This window comes from Scyliorhinus torazame, chromosome 8, assembly GCF_047496885.1.
Source record: "Scyliorhinus torazame isolate Kashiwa2021f chromosome 8, sScyTor2.1, whole genome shotgun sequence".
Taxonomy (NCBI): domain Eukaryota; kingdom Metazoa; phylum Chordata; class Chondrichthyes; order Carcharhiniformes; family Scyliorhinidae; genus Scyliorhinus; species Scyliorhinus torazame.
Window position 1 is genome coordinate 242802214 of NC_092714.1, and position 19899 is coordinate 242822112.

The window sequence follows — 19899 nt, forward strand, 5'->3', positions numbered from 1 at the left end:
TTACGCATGAAAGGTTGACTCTCCCTCCCTCTCTCTGCAAGCGCTCATGCCAACTGCTTGATGAGTAATATATATAATTTCAGAGCCTCTCGCATTTCTAGTTCTCCAGCGAGGTTACAAAACATTAACTTTGCAGCAGCTCATCACGTGGCGGAAGTCAATAGCAATTGCAGCATTTCTCCCTCGCTCTCCTGCAGTAAGGAATTTGTTGCATTGCTGAGAAAGAATTGTGGGATTAAAGCTGGAGGCGGCGCGGTCCCATTGGGCCGGGCTTGGAGGCAGCGCGATCCCATTGGGCTGGGCTTGGAGGCAGACGGAGAGCGATTTTACGTGTTTGTGTGCGCGCAGTCTGCCCGAGAGCTCGCATTCAGCTTTCCAAAGCCCGCACACGTTACTGGGAGCTGTCAACGCAGGAGGGGGGTAGTCGTGGTGGTGACTCCTTGATCATAACGTGTTCCTCATGAACATCGCCCGTGCTACAGACCTGCCAAGCTCCTGACGCCACAGGTACCGGCTGGGGTGAAACTGCACATTCTGCATCATTGTGTCAATTGCCCGGAGCAATCTCTTGTCAATATCTTTCCTGGATTTGAGAAAGAAAGGCAATTTCTGGGGCATGGTTCTGTTTCCATTGCACCTCATGTGTAACTATTCAATCCCTTCGAGGGGTGGGGTGCAATTCTGCCTGGTAGCGAGCAGGAATTGTGCATGTGTGTGGGTTTTTAAAAACCATGGGGAAGACGTCGGTCTGGCGTTGTTGCTCGTTTGTCAATTACAAAGACTTCGGGTAACTTACAGCACAGAATGCTCGGCGTGGTTTCTCGCTCTCTCCAACAATCTTTTACTCTGTTTTTTTTGGGGGGGGGGGGGGGGGATACAGTAAACGATTGCCACCTCCGCCGAATGGCCTCCTCCTGCTTCTATTTTCTGTGTTTATTTTTTCTGATGTTCGTTCAATCGTCCACATTGCCAGCAGAATGAAGGCATTCCCCTGGGCTGAAGCAGCCAGGAAGGGCTAAACGGTGTCGGCACGGGGCCTGTGTGATCAGAGGTGGTCTCAAGTTATGATCATTTTTGTGTGGGGTGGAAGAGAAAGAGACTCATTTAGCACTTCCCTCAGTTGTAGGACTTTTCTCCCCTCTTTCCCCCCCCCCCCCCAACTCCTATGCAGTGCTGGGGTGGGTGTGACTGTTATGTTGTAACAGTGGTGCCGGCAGGAACGATAGGCTCTTTGAAACGTATCCAGATCCTCAAGATGGAAAAACAAAGAAATCTCCACCTATTTTAAAGTGCCCCCCCCCCCCCCCCATTTTTTAAACAAAAAGCTGCTCTTCCTGGTAAGATTGTTTAGGGGGGCAATACTTATCGGAGCCAGCGTCCAACAATGACAATGCCATGAGAATGACAATCAATCCTCCTCGTTACTTGAAAAATTCCGATTTTCGTTAATGATTTCGGAATGTTTTTAAATAAGCCTCGGTGAGCAGCAGGGAGCAGCGTCTGCTTTGGTCTGACGTGCTGTCTGCATAGTTACATTGTTAGTGGGGAAAATGGCAACTAAAGGGTTGGTAGGGAGCGTGTGAAAAAAATAGTGCTGGATACACTGGGATGGAGCTTGTAATAATTCTACACCAACCTGAAAAGCAAAACAGTGGCAATTCCAGGATGGTGACTGACGTTACTGTTTGCAGGGGCTGGTAGGTCAGGTAGTAAAGGCAGAATATATTGCGACTGATATCAAAATAAACAATAAATCCTGAATGATATAGAGACTTTCATTTTAGTTGAACACAGCTACTAAGTTTGAACCTCCCATGAAATTAGAAGAACCCGTTGTATTTATGGGTTACCTTTTATTTATAATGGGAGGGGGGACGGACGAATATACGCCCTTATTTTGAATTGCAGTTACTTTTATGTATTTAAATTGCACATTTAGATGTGTGGCTGAGTTGGGAATACTGCTGCATCCAGAGGCAGAGAGTCGTGCATACCAATTCTCCTCCAGGACTTGAGCTCATCATTTAGGCTGACATTTCAGTGCGGCACTGAGGGGATGCTGCATTGTTGGCAGCGCTGAGGTGGTTCTGCATTGTTGGCGGCGCTGCGGGGGTGCTACATTGTTGGCGGCGCTGAGGGGGTGCTGCATTGTTGGCGGCGCTGAGGGGGTGCTACATTGTTGGCAGCGCTGAGGGGGTGCTGCATTGATGGAGGTGCTGCATTGTTGGCGGCGCTGAGAGGGTGCTGCATTATTGGCAGCACTGAGAGGGTGCTGCATTGTTGGTGGCGGTGAGGCAGTGCTGCATTGTTGGTGGCGTTAAGGGAGAGCTGCTTTGTTGGTGGCGCTGAGGGGGTGCTGCATTGTTGGCGGCGCTGAGAGGGTGCTGCATTGTTGGTGGCGGTGAGGCAGTGCTGCATTGTTGGCGGCGCTAAGGGAGAGCTGCATTGTTAGCGGCGCTGTGGGGGTGCAGCATTGTTGGAAGCAGTGCTTCAAATGAGGGCTGCTTGTTCTCTCGGAAGCATAAGATTTATTGGAACTATTCAAAGAGCAGCTAGTTCCCTCAGTTAGCATTCGTCCTTTGGCCGCAACAAGCCTCCAAAATCAATTTACTATTCATTTTTGTATTCTACTCGTTGCATCTTGCTGTGCACAAACTGGCAGTCTTTTGCTAAGGACAGGGGTGGCTGAATCTTAATAATATAGAGAAGAAACGTGCTGCAGTGTTCTGAGGGTGCGATGATTTTTGTAAATGCAAAGAGTTTGAAAGGCTTTAGATGGAACACATTCCTCTTCAGGGAAGAAAAATTGTGCGTTTAGATTTGACATAATTACATTTACTACTTCTTGCCTCTTATTGTTTGTGCTGCTCAGATCCTGCTTACTCAGAAAGTGCTTCTGGGAATATCCTAATAGATAATCACAGTAAAGTCAGATTGTATGAAGTCAAGCAGCACTTTTGTTCAGAGCTCCTGTACGTTGAAGAATTGGGTGTACATGCTGTAGATCGTTTGGTTTGCATAAATGGGGGTCAATGTTTTCAGGGATGTGAGGATTATCTTAGTTTCTCCCAATGTATATTATAAATGATTAAAAGTAAACTTTAAGGTGTATATTTAATGATGTATATAATGCAATGGCAGTGGATTAAATTTCCTGGCTGCCTGCAATGCTCAGAATAATTTGGTCATTATTCTTGTAGCGGTTTCTATAGCCTTGCTGGCCCTGCCTGCCATTGTGTTTCTATGCAAAAATGTGATGCGGTGAAGCTGACACAGTGATTATGGAAGACACCTTCATGAATGCTTTGCACTGTTTCCATGCAAAAATATTTCTGCCTGCTGCCTGGAGTTTGCAGACTTATGGGGTTGCAGAATTGCTGCTTCAATGTAAGGCTGGGACAGAATAATCATTCTGCTAATAATGTCAGATTGTGCACCTAAGTTCTCAATGGAGTTTCTTCCTCTCTATTTTATATATTTCCCCTCATGTTGGTGTTCTTTTCTAGTTGTGGATAAATGTGCACTGTAATAGCAGGGGTGAGTTGGCATTGCCAAACTTGCTTCATTATTATTGGGCGGCGAATGTGGACCAGGTGCGGCGGTGGTGGGAAGGAGAAGGGGTAGAGTGGATTAGGATGGAGGAGGAATCTTGTAAGGGGTCTAGTTTGAAGGCTATGGTGACGGCAGCATTGCCAATGGCTCCGAGTAGGTATTCAGGGAGCCCAGTGATGCATTCCACGGTGAAGGTATGAAATCAGCTGAGGAGGCATTTTAGGGTGGAAGGGATGTCGGTGCTAACGCCGCTGTGCGAGAATCATGGGTTTGAGCCGGGGGGGATGGATAGTGTGTACAGGAGGTGGAGGGAAGTGGGGCTGGTCAAAGTGAGGGATTTGTATTTGGAGGAAGGGTTCGCCAGTCTGGAGGAGCTAAGGGAGAGGGTAGAGCTACGGAGGGGTAGTGAGTTCAGGTATCTACAGGTTAGGGACTTTGCACGAAAGATCTGGAAGTGGTTCCCTAGATTGTCGGGATACATCCTGCTGGAGCGACTGCTGCGTCCGGATGTGGAAGGGGAGGGAAGAAGTGGGGATATATATAAGTGGCTGAGGGAGCAGAGAGGCGAGCGGGTGGTGAAGATCAAGGAGAAATGGGAAGCGGAGTTGGGAATGGAGATCAATTATGGAGTGAGGCACTGCAAAGGGTAAACGAGACTCCCTCTGGATGAGCCTGATACAGTTTAAAGTGGTGCACAGGGTGCATATGACTCGGGCGAGAATGAGTGGGTTTTTTCAGGGGGCAGAAGATGACTGTAAGAGGTGTGGGCGGGGGCCAGCGAATCATGCGCACATGTTTTGGGGTTGTGAAATATTGGGAAGATTCTGGGCGGGAGTGTTTGTGGTCTTAGCCAGGATAGTGGAGGAGGGAGTGGACCCGGACCCTTTGGTGGTGATATTTGGGGTTTCAGAGAAGCCGGAGCTCATGGAGAGGAGGAAGGCTGATGTCTTGGCCTTCGCCTCTCTGATTGCACGGCGACAAACTTTGCTGGAGTGGCGGTCGGCATCGCCACCGGGGGTAGCGGCTTGGTTGGGTGACCTGTATGACTTCCTGCAGTTAGAGAAGATAAAGTATGAGTTACGGGGCTCAGCAGGGGAGTTTGAGAAAAGGTGGGGGATGTTTGTGACCGTGTTTGAGGAGCTGTTCTTCGCAGGGGGTGGGGGGGAGGGGGGGTGAAAAAGGAGAAAAATCTGTACAAACTGTGTAGTTGATTGTTGGGAAGAATGTATCCCGGTGTGTTTATTTGCTGTAACCTACTTTGATACAAGTTTGAATAAAATGCGTTTTTTTTAAAATGTGCATTATAATGTATGGCAAAATCCTTTCTAAAAAGCGAAATTAAGTAATGCTTCTTATTATCAAGAGATCCCAGAATTCTTCAAAAATATTAAGTTCTGAAGTGAAGTTTTATTTTTGTGTGGCAAAAATGGCAGGCATTTTGCACAATGCTAGACCTCCCAAAGAGAAAGCAAGTTGCATAATTGGTTAATTTGGTCTTGGTGATTTGACTGTGGAATACATTTTTAAAAATGCATTCCGAGAATGTGAGAGTCACTGGCAAAGCTGTTAATTTTGGCCCATCCTAATTGCCCTTGAGAAGCCTTGGACAGCTAAAGTCCATGTGGTGTAGACACACCCACGGTGCTGTTGGGAATGGAGTTCCAGGATTTTGACCCAGCAAAAATGAAGGAACGGTGATTATAATAATCTTTATTGTCACAAGTAGGCTCACATTGATGCTACAATGAAGTTACTATGAAAAGCCCCTGGTCACCACACTCTGGCACCTGTTCGGGTACACTGAGGGGAAATTCCGAATGTCCAAATTACCGTCGGGACTTCTGGGCGACCCCACTCCTGGATCTACCGGATCGGAACGCCTCGCGAGATCTAACTCAATCGCTGAGACGTTGCGATGTAAATGGTGCAGACTTGATGGGCCGAGTGGCCTCCTTCCGCACTGTAAATTCTATGAAATCTATGAAAATCCTTCCCATTGTGGGCGGGATCACTTTTTTTTAGCAACTCTGCATATTAGAGCAAGGCAGCTAGTCTCATTTTAATGTGCAGATTCCTGAGGTACACGAGGCATTGGCATCTGTTCCTCCGCCTCGGAGACTCGGGCGAGTGCTGTTCAGCACTGGTCCCCATAAATGGGGACCAGATGGAATTGCTTTCGTGGGACTCTCCCAGGCTATTGGAGGCCCCGGGTGCATGCTCTTTGGGCAGGATGGTACCCTGGCACTGCCAACATGGCACCCTGGCAGTGCCAGCCAAGGTGCCCAGGTGGTACTGCCAAAATTGCAGGGGCACTGCCAGGGTGCCAGGTTGGCGGTGCCGAGCTGGCATTATGTGTACTGGCTGGGGGTGCCCTGTGCGGGAGTTGGGGGTGTTGCAGGGGGGGCCGGGGGCCATAGTACGTTGGGGCTTGGGGATGTCGGGAGCCTCAACAATCGGGACACCATTTAAAAATGGCCTCCCGATCTCTCGCAATGCTGAGATATGGTGGGCTGAGCTCCTTGATATATTGTGTAGTCTTGGCCGCGGTTTCCCCGCTGAGTGCCCTTATTTAATGTGAGTAGCATTGTATAGCCATGTGTTTCTCGGCGCTGTGAGCAATCATTATGGGATTTTGTTCCCATTTAGTTGAATTATGCCCATTGTGTGGCTTGGAGGAAAATCTGCAGGTGGTTGTATTCCTATGCATCTGCTGCCCTTGTCATTCTAGGTTGTGGAGTTTGCAAGTTTGGAAGGTGCTGTTGAAGGAGCCTTGTTTGCTGCAGTGCATCTTGTAGATGATGCACACTGCTGCAATTGTGTGTTGATGGGAGTGAATGCTTAACGTGATGAATGGGGTGCCAATCAAGTGGGCTGCTCTGTCCTGGATGGTGTAATGATTTTTGTGTTTTTGGCGCTGCACTCATCTAAGCAAGTGGAGTGTATTCCATCACACTCCTGGCTTGGGCTTTGTAGATGATGCACAGGCTTTGGAGAGTCAGGAAGTAAGTTACTCACTGCAGAATTCTCAGCCTCTGACCTGCTGTTGTAGCCCCATTTATATTTATATGACTGGTTCAGTTTCTGCACAACAGTAAGGCTCCAGGATATTGTTAGGGTGGATTCCACGATGGTAATGCCATGGAACGTCAAGGGAAGATGTTTGAACTCTTGTTGGCCTATTCCTAAATACGTACATTTTTAGATGGCTGTTGCTTGCCACTTGTGTGGTGCAAATATTACATGTTGCTTGTCAACCAAAGCTGTAAGGTTGCATGGGCTGCTTCAGTGTCTAAGGAATTTCAAAGGTTGTTGAACATTGTGCAGTCTTCAGTGAACATCGCCACTTCTGACCTTATGATAGAGGAACGGTCATTGATGAAGCAGCTGAGGATGGTTGGGCCTCTGACGCTCCCCTGAGATACTCCTGTAGCAGCAGCCTGGGTAGAGAGGATTGGTGTTCAGTAACCTCAACTGTCTACCTTTGCGCTACATAACTCCAACCAGTAGAGAGCTTTCCCCCTCAGTCCAAATTTCTTCAATTTTGCTGGGGCTCCTAGATGCCACTTTGTCAAATGCTGCATTGATATCAAAGACAATTGGCCTCGCCTTGCATCTAGAGTTCAGCTCTTTTTTGTCAATAAGTATCTGAAGTAAATGGTTTTATGGTCACCATTAAATGTTGTTGATTGTTGTAAAAACCTGGTTCATTAGTGTCCTTTGGGGAAGGAAATCTGCCGTCCTTGCCTGGTCTGGCCTACATGTGACTCCAGGCCCACAGCAATGTGGTTGACTCTTATGGTCTGCCCTCTCAAATGGCAAGTCACTCAGTTGAATCAAACCACTCAGCGCTATAGGTATACCTACACCACAGGGACTGCAGCGGTTCAAGAAGGTAGCTCACCACCGCCTCCTCAAGGGCAATTAGGGATGTGTAATATATGCTGGCCTAGCCAGCAACACCCACATCCCAGGAATGAATAAAGCAAAAAATGAAATACATCATTCTTAGCAAGTATCAAGAGCTCTGTTTTGAATCTTGTATCTCCGCACGTTTTGGGATCGTCTCTGATATGTACTAGTTGTAGCAGCTCGGTGTATTGGAAGCATTTTTTTCACTTCCATACACTCGTGCTGTAATACTCACTGTTATCTGTTTTTGAGTTTCAGCCTTCAGATAGGTGTGTTCTAGGGCTGCTTTCCCCCTTCTGCCCTTGCAAGGCTACATTACCTGTAGAAGGTAATCATGTAGCACACTGTCAGGCCAACTTATATGACCAAAGTAGAAGTTTGAATACTTTATTTTATTGGCAAGATATATTGTTGAAAGGGCCAAAAAAAGAGCTACATTAAGACAGCAATGCTTTAATGAACTTGATTAAGTTTAAATTATCTGAAGGTGTCATAATCACAGTAAAGTGTAGGTTTTGCTTTCAAACTGTGCTAACCACACACACTATAACCTGAAATAGCGAGCGCATTGTGGTGTTGTATGTTGCTTATTCATTTTTTGTGAAGCACTTGCATTATAGCTGAAATAAACAGGCTTCCGAGTAAGTGTTTAGCATCTTAACTGCGTTTCAGTGACTGTCGTAGAAGCTTTATAACTTGTGCAATGCATTTCACCAGTGGAATCCCAATTGCCTCAGTCAGATCCATGAAGTCATAGTTTATTTGTCCATGGAATTATATCAGAGCCGTTGTTCCATATTCCACCCAAAATATAGGCCTAGAAATTTGGTGACACACCGTCTGCTTTTTGGGTTCCAAATGGCCTAAATCTCCAGTATAGGAGGTAGTGTATGCTCACCACTTGCTGTAAATGAGCTGATGAGACCATATTGGTAAAGGCCAAAAGACTGGCACATGGTGGCCACACTTGGAACATCATATGGTACCTGCAAGGTAGCACAGTGGTTAGCACAGTTGTTTCACAGCTCCAGGGTCCCAGTTTCGATTCCCGGCTTGGGTCACTGTCTGGGTGGAGTCTGCACATTCACCCCCATGTCTGCGTGGGTTTCCTCCGGGTGCTCTGGTTTCCTCCCCTAGTCCAAAGATGTGCAGGTTAGGTGGATTGACCATGATAAATTGCCCTTAGTGTTCAAAAAAAAAAAGGGGTGGGATTACTGGGTTACGGGGATAGGTTGGAGGTGTGGGTTTAAGTGGGGTGCTCTTTCCATGGCCGGTGCAGACTCGATGGGCCGAATTGCCTCCATCAGCACTGTAATTCTAGTTATTTCTTACGACATAAGAACTAGGAGCATAGAACTAGGCAATTTAGCCTCCCGAGCCTGCTACACTGTTCAATACGATCGTGGCTGATCTCATCATGTCCTCAACTCCACCGTCCTGCCCGTTCTCCATAACCCTTCAGCCCATTACTACTTAAAGATCTGTCTAACTCTTTAAAGGGATCTCATTTCAAAATGTACTGACATAATGTAGAGCTGGGTGGAGAAGGAGTGGTTCTCCTGATCCCACATTTTCCCCAGCCGCAGCTGTTTGCTCACCTTCTGGACCTGACACATGGGTGCCTTTGAATTTCCAGATTTTGTTGTGAATTGCAGACGCCATGTGTGTGGAAGTACCCAGGTGCTCAAGCGTATTCTCATTAACAGCACTCTGAAAAATTCTCAGCTTGATTTGATAAATTAGAAAAAAACTAATGTGATTTTTAATATTGCATTATGGGCAGGGCATTCTGTTACGTACATCATTTTCACTGTAAGCGGCTCTTTTTATGGTTAGATTTCATAGAACGGAGTCTTGGAAAATTCTCCAAGTAGATTCCTAACCCTGATTAGACTTTTAGGCTTTGTTGGAAGGAATTAGAATCTTGATTAATGAATTATTCATTTCATCAAATTTAATTACTTTTGTTCTAATTCGAGCCCGATTGCTTAAATGTCTGCGCTGTCTTAATATCATGGAAATAGTTTTGTAGGCAGTGCACATTCAGTAGGCAGTTTCATCTGTTGTGGGAATCTTGATGGTCAAACAGCATGATTCAGAGCTTGCCATGTTGGATGCTGCCCCTTTTATTATCAGATAAACTGTTTCAGCAGGAGCAGGGAGACTGCTATGTGAAAGACCGGATGCCTATCTCTAAGGATTAGATTTAGAATAGCAAGTGAGCAGGACTGTTTCTCATTATGGCTCAGGCCTTTCTCCCACCACTTCACTTCTCTCTAGTCAGTAGAGAAGAGTAACTATTTCCATATGCTGTAGTAGTCTCCCATGAAACAAACCTACACAGCTATGCCATTACCCCTGAAGATTATGCAGATGCCCTAACTGTTTCCCTGTCCCCACCATGCGGCGTTAAACGTGTGTCAGACTATTATAGTCAAGATAAGACTTGGAGTTAGCTAATTATATTACTTGTAAAGAAGTCACATCGGAACGGAATTAGGCCATTCGGCCCATCGCATCGGCTCCGCCATTCAATCATGACTGAAATACTTCTCATCCCCATTCTCCTGCCTTCTCCCCATAACCTTTGATCCCTTTATTAATCAAGAACCTATCTATCACTGTCTTAAAGACATTCCGTGATTTGTCCTTCAAAGCCTTCTGCAGCAAAGAGTTGCACAGATTCACCACCCTCTGGCTGAAGAAATTCTTTCTCATCTCGGTTTTTAAAAAAATAAATTCATTTATGGGATGTGGGCGTCGCTGACGAGCCCAGCATTTATTGTTCATCCCTAGTTGCCCTTCAGAAGGTGGTGGTGAGTTGCCTTCTTGAACTGCTACAGTTCTTGAGAGGTAGGTACACCCACTGTGCTGTTAGGGAGGGAGTTCCAGGATGTTGCCCCAGCGACAGTGAAGGAGCGCCGATATATTTCCAAGTCAGGGTGGTGAGTGACTTGGAGGCGAACCTCCAGGAGGTGGGGTTCCCAGGTATCTGCTGCTCTTATCCTTCTCGATGGTAGGTGTTGTCTAAGGAAACTTGGTGAGTTATTGCAGTGCATCTTGTAGATGGTACACATGGCTGCCACTGTTCGTCGGTGGTGGAGGGTTTGAATGTTTATGGAAGGAGGAGCAATCAAATCAGTCCACAGTCCACAAGGAGTTAAAATACTCTAGCTGAAAACTATTTCCTGTGTAGCTGGACCTTTACATAGTTGACTAATCATATTAGCAGATATGCAAAATGTTTATGGTGAAATTCCTATGTCGCCTAAGTCCAGTTCTCCACACAAGTTATTTAACAATTGGCAGAAAAGTGTTTACGGTTTCATACTGAATTTCTGACAGGTGAACACAAGGTAGTGACAAAATTATTTAAGCCTGTTTCTTTGGAGGGACTGGTGATTTCGCACTGCAGTGTTCGTTTCAGCCAGACTGCAAATCTTTTACGTGGCCTGTTGGAACTGTAATTCATTTACTCAGATTTCCTTTGTAGAGCTCTTTATAAACTCAAATATGGACCACAACTCACTGTGTCGTCAAACAAGAGTTATGTGAGACTGCTTCAGTGTCCATTCGGTCTTGACTCTGGATTTGGAATGAATTTTTAATGTTCCTGTAAAGCAGCAGTCACAGCATAAACAAGTTTCAATGTTTGGAAGGATAACTCAAATGTTAAAGTCAAAGGCAATGCAAAACAATATTGATCGGATTTAAAATGAACAAAATTACTTTTGTACGTTCGTTTGAGAATCTGTTTACAATGTATAAAAATTGACATTGTTGAATGCAGTTGTTTTTCTTTGGTTTATTGCCAAGTGGAGGGCTGCGGAAGACGAATACAAGGCCAAGGATTCCACAAATTAAATTTAACAAGGTGTGATGGAGCAAGCTGTGGAGACGGCAGCTGACCTGAAAAAATCCACTTCAGGAAATACTGCACGCTATTTGTCAGCGGCGTTGATCCTTGAAAGGCTTTGTTTGACTCTTCAGAAGTGTTGTTGGGACTCCAGAGGATTTGTCGTCCGATTTTGCTGTGCTTTCAGGCATTTGGCTGTTGACTAAAAGTTTACGTCTGTCGCATTTCACTGCCAAATGGATTGTCTGCATGTTTTGTAAATCTGTGTCTCCGTATCGGGTGATGAAGAAATGAAATAAGATTAAACGTCGCCTGTTATTAGGCAAACAAACCAGCAACATACCTTGGAGCCAATCGCATTAATCAAGCTGCAGCTGAAAATTGATTTTAAAACCATTGCGATTTTGGACTTTGTAGAACCAAGAGATGTCCATCATTTTAAAGGCAGTTTTGAAGAGGAAGTGAAATATTTCTTCCCTGAACATAAAGAAACACATCTAGAACTCTGCATCTTACCCACTTTTATTTATATGTGTTTTTATACAGTGAGAGATTTCCTGAGGCCTTGCTCACAGAGTAGGTCAAAAAATATGCTGTTTCTATATCATAGGGATATAGAAACATGTAACTAGTTGTTCCCTTGAGTTGAGAGTTTAGTGGTTATTGTTACTGGCTAGTAATCTGGAGGCCTGGACATAAAAATCCAGTGAACGCAAGTACAAATGGAAAATTGAAAACTTGAATTCTCTTCAAATAGATCTGGAATAAAGACCATAGTAAAAGTGACTAAACAGCTGCTGGAATCCAACTAATTTCCGTTAGGGAAGAAAGCCTGTCGTCCTCACCCAGTCTGGCCAATATGTGATTACAGTTGTTGTTGATTCTTTAATTACCTCCTTAGTTCTATCAAGCCACTACGAAGAAGAATGAATAAAATTGGATGGAAAGCGCCCAAGGCTTTGCCTTTGCTGTGTTCTTTGGCAACACAGAAGTCCTTGTCCATAAACACCTGGAGACTGGTGCTAAATTTGGGAGCGCTGTTTCACATGCAATTCCCAAACTCCTCCCAAGACCATCCCTGGGTGTGGCCTGTCCCAATGGCAGGGCAGGGCATCTAGAAGTGTTGACATTATCAGATTTGAATGACCCTGGGGCATTAAGCTTGGATCCAGTGAAGTCTCATGGCTTCAGGTGAGACACAGGCAAGGAAAATGGTCTACCACCTTTCCTCAGCTGATGAATCACCTCAGCACTCCTCCATGTTAATCATCACTTGGAGGAAATACTATGGGCGCAATTCTGTTGCACCCGAGCGAGAGCACAACGCGGCTGGTAGATCCGGGCGAAGCCTCCCTGGCCGACCAGCAGGATACACCCAACTTCCACAAGGTGTCAGAATTGGAACTCAGCCCAAAAGGGACGAGACCAAATAGCGCTCGCTGAAGTAGGTCTTAAAAAACATACTTAAGGCCTACTACCTGGGATCTACCGGCCTCTCTCGATATACCGGCTTCTCCAGGGAGGATGTTGATCAGTGCTAGTCCACAAGAATGTTCAACAGGCGGAATGATACCTGGGCAGTCTGCTGGGCCATTGGGGGCCCCTGGGTGGTTGGGGATAGTGCAGGGTGGCCCCCTGGCCCTCCCCCATGGAATGTGGGCACATTGGCACTGCTGAGGTGTGAGTGGCACTGGTAAGGTGGAAGTTCAAGGGTGCCCAGGTGCCATGGTGGCACTGCCAAGGGTCAAGGCCCGAGGGGCACCATGCACCTGAAAGGAGGGGGGAGAGGGTGTTTAAAGGGTAGGAGTATGTGCAGGGCAGGTATGTATGGGCCTCTGGGAGGTTTGGGGGTGGCAGGCAGGTGTCCTGGAGGAGCTGGGGTGCTGTAAGGCAGCTGGGGTTGGGTGCTGAAGAGGGGGGGCCCCAGGTCCCCATAACAGGGTGTCCTCACTAGGGGGGGGGTTAGTGCCCATGGGTGTGGGGGACCCGCAAGCTCACTTAGAGATCTTCATTTTCAAAATGGCAGCCCGATCTCTGAGTTTGGTTCCCCAGTACTGAAAAAAATTCTAAGTGTGGGCTAAACTGAGAAGCTCTCCAGGGCCCAAAAAAGTGTCTAAGGGCTGGCCGTCCACGCTGACGCACGGATTTCTTGGCAGTGAGGGGTGCTATCAATGAGAAATCCCATTGACAGCGGCGAGACTGGTAGATCCCGCTGGTGGGCCATCTCCCCGCTGAAAAACATGCGGCGGGGTGGTCAGTAAATCCGTCCAAAGTGTCATTGGATAGCGGTGGAGAACACGCAGAGCCGGTGGGAAACTTTCTTAACAACCCACCAAAAATGAACTTAGAAATGTTTCCATTGAATTCCGCCCTATATAGAAATGGCAGAGAATCACCAGAATTGTTATAGCATAGAAGGAGGCTATTTGGTTCATCGTGACTACCAGCCTTCCAAATGAGCGATTCACTGAGTGCTAGTCCTCTCCTTCTCCCCATAACCCTGTACATTTATACTTTTCAGATAATAATGCAATTCCCTCCTGGATACCTCAGTTGAACCTACCTCCACCTCACACTCAGGCAGCACATTCCAGATTTAACCATTCACAACGTGAAAACGCTTTTCCCCCTGTCTTCATTGCTTCTTTTGCCAATTACCTTAAATCCGTGCCCTCTCATTCTCCACCCTTCGCTGAATGAGAACAATGTTTCCTTACCCACGCTGTCCAGACCCCTCATGATTTTGAATACCTCTATCAAGGCTCCTCTCGACCATCTCTTCTTGAAGGAAAGCAGCCCCAACTTCTCAAATCTATTACGTAACTGAAGCCCCTCATCCAAGGAACAATTCTGATGAATCCTTTTCTGCACTCTTTAATGCCTTCAACATCTTTCCTCCAATGTCATGCCCAGAACTGGACGCAATATTTTGTACAAGCTTAACGTGACCTCCTTGCTCTTGTACTACGCCAAGAAAACTGTGAATTTTATTAATTGCTCTCTCAACCGGTTCTGCCACCTTCAATGATTTCTGCACATATCCACCCTCTGCTCCTGCACCCGCTTAAGAATTGTGCCCTTTATTTATGTTGCCTTTTCATGTGCTTCCTACGAAAATGAATGACTTCACACTTCTTTGCATTGAATTCTCATCTGCCACTCGTTTGCCCATTCCACCAATTTGTCCACGTCCTTTTGAAGTTTTACTCTGTCCTCCTCACAGCTCACAATACTTCCAAGTTTTGTACCATCCGCACATTATGAAATTGTGCACTGTGCACCGGCATAGGGGTCATTCATATATATATCCCAAAAAGCAAGAATATGCTTGATGCTTTTCTGCCCTTCCAAGGTGCTACATAAAGGCAAACCATTTTGCTGAATTGAAGTAAGCATTTATTTAAAAATATTCTGCTTGAACCAGCAAGACAAATGTAGCCTTACTTTGTCCCTTGTTAAATTTGTTCAGTAAATTGCAATTTAATAATTATGTCGAGGTGAGAAGGTACATGTGTCAGAACGTTTTAAAGACAGCAGGAGTCAGCTGACTTGCAGGAGTGCAAGGGGGGGGAGCAAAGCAGGTAGGGAGGGGTCCTAGCTGGTGGGGGGTGGGGGGGAACCGGGTTGCTGCTGGTATGGTCAAGGGGGAGCTGGAGCGAGTAGAGTGGATTGGGACGGGGGTCTGCCGCCGTGGGGAACGGGCCGGGCGTGGGGTGCGGGTGCGTGTCTGGCCGAGGAGGGGTTATGGCTAGTCGGTGGGGGAGGGGGGCGGGTAGCCCCCTGATCCGGCTGATAGCCTGGAATGTAAGGGGACTGAACGGGCCGGTTAAGCAGTCCCGGATGTTCGCGCACCTGAAGGGGCTGAAGGCGGATGTGGTCATGCTCCAGGAGACACACCTGAAGGTGGCAGACCAGGTAAGATTGAGGAAGGGGTGGGTAGAACATTACAGCGCAGTACAGGCCTTTCGGCCCTCGATGTTGCGCCGACCTGTAAAACCACTCTAAAGCCCATCTACACTATTCCCTTATCGTCCATATGTCTATCCAATGACCATTTGAATGCCCTTAGTGTTGGCGAGTCCACTACTGTTGCAGGCAGGGCATTCCACTCCCTTACTACTCTCGGAGTAAAGAACCTACCTCTGACATCTGTCTTTTATCTATCTCCCGTCAATTTAAAGCTATGTCCCCTCATGCTAGACATCACCATCCGAGGAAAAAGGCTCTCACTGTCCACCCTATCCAATCCTCTGATCATCTTGTATGCCTCAATTAAGTCACCTCTTAACCTTCTTCTCTCTAACGAAAACAGCCTCAAGTCCCACAGCCTTTCCTCATAAGATCTTCCCTCCATACCTGGCAACATTCTGGTAAATCTCCTCTGCACCCTTTCCAATGCTTCCACATCCTTCCTATAATGAAGCGACCAGAATTGCACGCAATACTCCAAATGCGGCCGCACCAGAGTTTTGTACAGCTGCAACATGACCTCATGGCTCCGAAACTCAATCCCTCTACCAATAAAAGCTAACACACCGTACGCCTTCTTAACAACCCTCCAACCTGGGTGGCAACTTTCAAGGATCTATGTACACGGACACCGAGATCTCTCTGCTCAACCACACTGCCAAGAATCTTACCATTAGCCCAGTACACTGTATTCCTGTTATTCCTTCCAAAATGAATCACCTCTCACTTTTCTGCATTAAACTCCATTTGCCACCTCTCAGCCCAGCACTGCAGCTTATCTATGTCCCTCTGTAACTTGTAATATCCTTCCGCCCTGTCCACAACTCCACCGACTTTAGTGTCATCTGCAAATTTACTCACCCATCCTTCTACGCCCTCCTCCACGTCATTTATAAAAATGACAAACAGCAGTGGCCCCAAAACCGATCCTTGTGGTACACCACTAGTAACTGGACTCCAGTCTGAACATTTCCCATCAACCACCACCCTTTGTCTTCTTCCAGCTAGCCAATTTCTGATCCAAACTGCTAAATCACCCTGAATCCCATGCCTCCGTATTTTCTGCCGTAGCCTACCGTGGGGAACCTTCTCAAACGCTTTACTGAAATCCATATACACCACATCAACTGCTTTATCCTCATCCACCTGTTTGGTCACCTTCTCAAAGAACTCAATAAGGTTTGTGAGGCACGACCTACCCTTCACAAAACCGTGTTGACAACATTTGCTCTCCTCCACTCTTCTGGCACTGTTTCTGTAGACAAAGATGACTTAAAGATCAAAGCCAAAGGCTCTGCAATCTCCTCCCTAGCTTCCCAGAGAATCCTAGGATAAATCCCATCCTGTCCAGGGGACTTATCTATTTTCACACTTTCCAGAATTGCTAACGCCTCCTCCTTATGAACCTCAAGCCCTTCTAGGCTAGTAGCCTGAATCTCAGTGTTCTCCTCGACAACATTGTCTTTTTCCTAAGCAAATACTGACGATAAATATTCATTTAGCACCTCTCCTATCTCCTCGGACTCCAAGCACAACTTCGCACTACTGTCCTTGACTGGCCCTACTCTTACCCGAGTTATTTGTTTATTCCTGACATATCTATAGAAAGCTTTAGGGTTATCCTTGATCCTACCTGCCAAAGACTTCTCATGTCCCCTCCTGGCCCTTCTTAGCTCTCTCTTGAGGTCCTTCCTAGCTAACTTGTAATTCTCGAGTGCCCTAACTGAACCTTCATGTCTTATCTTTACATAAGCCTCCTTATTCCTCTTGACAAGTGTTTCGACTGCTTTAGTAAACCACGGTTCCCTTACTCGACCACTTCCTCCCTGCCTGACAGGTACATACTTATCAAGGACACGCAGTAGCTGTTCCTTGAACAAGCTCCACATTTCCATTGTGCCCATCCCCTGCAGTTTTCCTCTCCATCCGATGCATCCTAAGTCTCATCCCCTCATCGCATCATAATTGCCTTTCCCCCAGATATAACTCTTGCCCTGCAGTATATACCTATCCCTTTCCATCACTAAATTAACGTAATCGAATTGTGGTCACTATCACCAAAGTGCTCACCTACCTCCAAATCTAACACCTGTCCTGGTTCATTACCCAGTACCAAATCCAATATGGCCTCGCCTCTCGTTGGCCTATCTACATACTGTGTCAGGAAACCCTCCTGCACACATTGGACAAAAACGGACCCATCTAAAGTACTATAGCGTTTCCAGTCAACATTTGGAAAGTTAAAGTCCCCCATAACAACAACCCTGTTGTTTTCGCTCCTATCCAGAATCATCTTTGCAATCCTTTCCTCTACATCTCTGGAACGTTTCGGAGGCCTATAGAAAACCCCTAACAGGGTGACCTCTCCTTTCCTGTTTCTAACCTCAGCCCATTCTACCTCAGTAGACGAGTCCTCATCAAACGTCCTTTCTGCCACCGTAATACTGTCCTTGACTAACAATGCCACCCTTCCCCCTCTTTTACCACCTTCCCTGAGCTTAGTGAAATATCTAAACCCCGGCACCTGCAACAACCATTCCTGTCCCTGCTCTATCCATGTCTCCGAAATGGCCACAACATCCAAGTCCCAGGTACCAACCCATGCCGCAAGTTCACCCACCTTATTCCGGATGCTCCTGGCATTGAAGAAGACACACTTTAAACCACCTTCCTGCCTGCCCCGAAGAGCATTAGCAAATTTCCCCCTCCCCAGGATATTGGTACCCCTCTGGTCCAGGTGTAGACCATCTCGTTTGTAGAGGTCTCACCGACCCCAGAATGAGCCCCAATTATCCAGAAATCTGAAACCCTCCCTCCTGCACCATCCCTGTAGCCACGTGTTCAACTCCTCTCTCTCCCTATTCCTCGTCTCGCTTGCACGTGGCACGGGTAACAACCCAGAGATAATAACTCTGTTTGTCCTAGATCTAAGTTTCCACCCTAGCTCCCTGAATTCCTGCCTTGCATCCCTATCCCTTTTCCTGCCTATGTCATTGGTACCTATGTGGACCACAACTTGGGGCTGCTCCCTCGTCCCCTTAAAGATCCCGAAAACACGATCCGAGATATCACGCACCCTGGCACCTGGGAGGCAACACACCAACCGCGGGTCTCTCACCTTCCCACAGAATCTCCTATCTATCCCCCTAACTATGGAGTCTCCAATGATTAATGCTCTACTCCTCACCCCCCTTCCACTCTGAGCAACAGGGACAGACTCTGTGCCAGAGACCTGTACCCCATGGCTTACCCCTGGTAAGTCGCCCCCCCCCCCCCCCAACAGTATCCAAAGCGGTATACTTGTTATTAAGGGGAATGACCACAGGGGATCCCTGTACTGACTGCTTCCTCCCAGCCCCTCTCACCATCACCCATCTATTTTTATTCTTCAGAGTAACATCATCCCTGAAGCTTCTATCTACGACCACCTCTGCCTCCCGAATGATCCGAAGTTCATCCAGCTCCAGTTCCCTAACGCGGTTTCTGAGGAGCTGGAGATGGGTGCACTTCCCACAGATGAAATCAGCAGGGACACTGACGACGTCCCTCACCTCAAACATTCTGCAGGAGGAACATTGCACCTTCCCTGCCATCCCCTCTAGATACAAAAAGGAAAAGAAAGAGCTTACCTGTTATTCACTCCCCTTCTCAGCAAGCACTCACTCAGCAACCTCTGCGCCCCGCATGATAACACCTGAGGGAAAATAAAAGGAAAACTACTTACCAGTCGCCAGCCAATCCCTTACCTGCAGGTCGTGATGTCACTGTTCAACTTCTTTCTACTTCTACCTGCCCTCGAGCCTTCCTCTTGATCTTTACAGCGGTTGTTGTTTTTTGGTTAGATGAGGGGGTAGGGAGGGAATCGCTGAAGAAGTGTTTCGGGTTTAAGTGTCACTTGACAACAGCTCCTCAACAAACCACCTTCAAGTTAGGGTGAGCACAACGGACGTCTGCAAATTTCCCCCCAACAGCGAATCAGCAGCTCCGCTCTACTGCCCTCTGCTGGGTCCATTCCAGGTATTTAATTCGGGACTGGGTGCCAAAAATCGGGGCGTGGCGATCTTGGTGGGAAAGAGGGTGTCATTCGAGGCGTCGAGCATTGTGACAGACAATGACGGCAGGTACGTAATGGTAAGTGGTAAGCTGCAAGGGGAGAGGGTGGTGCTGGTCAACGTGTACGCCCCGAACTGGGACAATGCGGGTTTTACGCAACGCATGTTGGGTCGGATCCCAGACTTGGAAGTGAGGGCCTGATAATGGGGGGGGACTTTAACACAGTGTTGGATCCAGCACTGGACCTCTCCAGGTCTAGGACAGGTAGGAGGCCAGCGGCGGCTGAAGTGCTATGGGGGTTTATGGACCAGATGGGAGGGGTGGACCCTTAGAGATTTGCAAGGGCTGGGCCAGGGAATTTTAATTCTTCTCGCACGTTCATTAGGCCTATTCCTGGATCGACTTTTTTGTTATGAGCATGGTGCTGATAGCGAGAGTAGAGGATATTGAGTACTCGGCGATAACCATTTCGGATCATGCCCCGCATTGGGTAGACCTAGAGCTGGTGGAGGAGAGGGACCAGCACCCGTTGTGGCGCTTGGAGGTGGGGCTGTTGGCGG

General features: G+C 47.1%; 1 protein-coding gene across 6 annotated transcripts in view; it reads left to right on the forward strand.

Moving 5' to 3' along the window:
- Positions 1 to 276: 276 nt before the first annotated feature.
- Positions 277 to 19899, forward strand: part of LOC140428493 (uncharacterized) — a 367767-nt gene continuing 348144 nt past the window's right edge. For 2 of the 6 annotated variants that reach the window (XM_072515035.1, XM_072515036.1), the window contains exon 1: positions 277 to 507. The gene's annotated coding sequence lies outside the window, so the exon portion shown is untranslated. The remainder of the gene's footprint in view (positions 508 to 19899) is intronic. The other 4 variants (XM_072515034.1, XM_072515030.1, XM_072515032.1 and 1 more) reach the window with 4 other exon arrangements.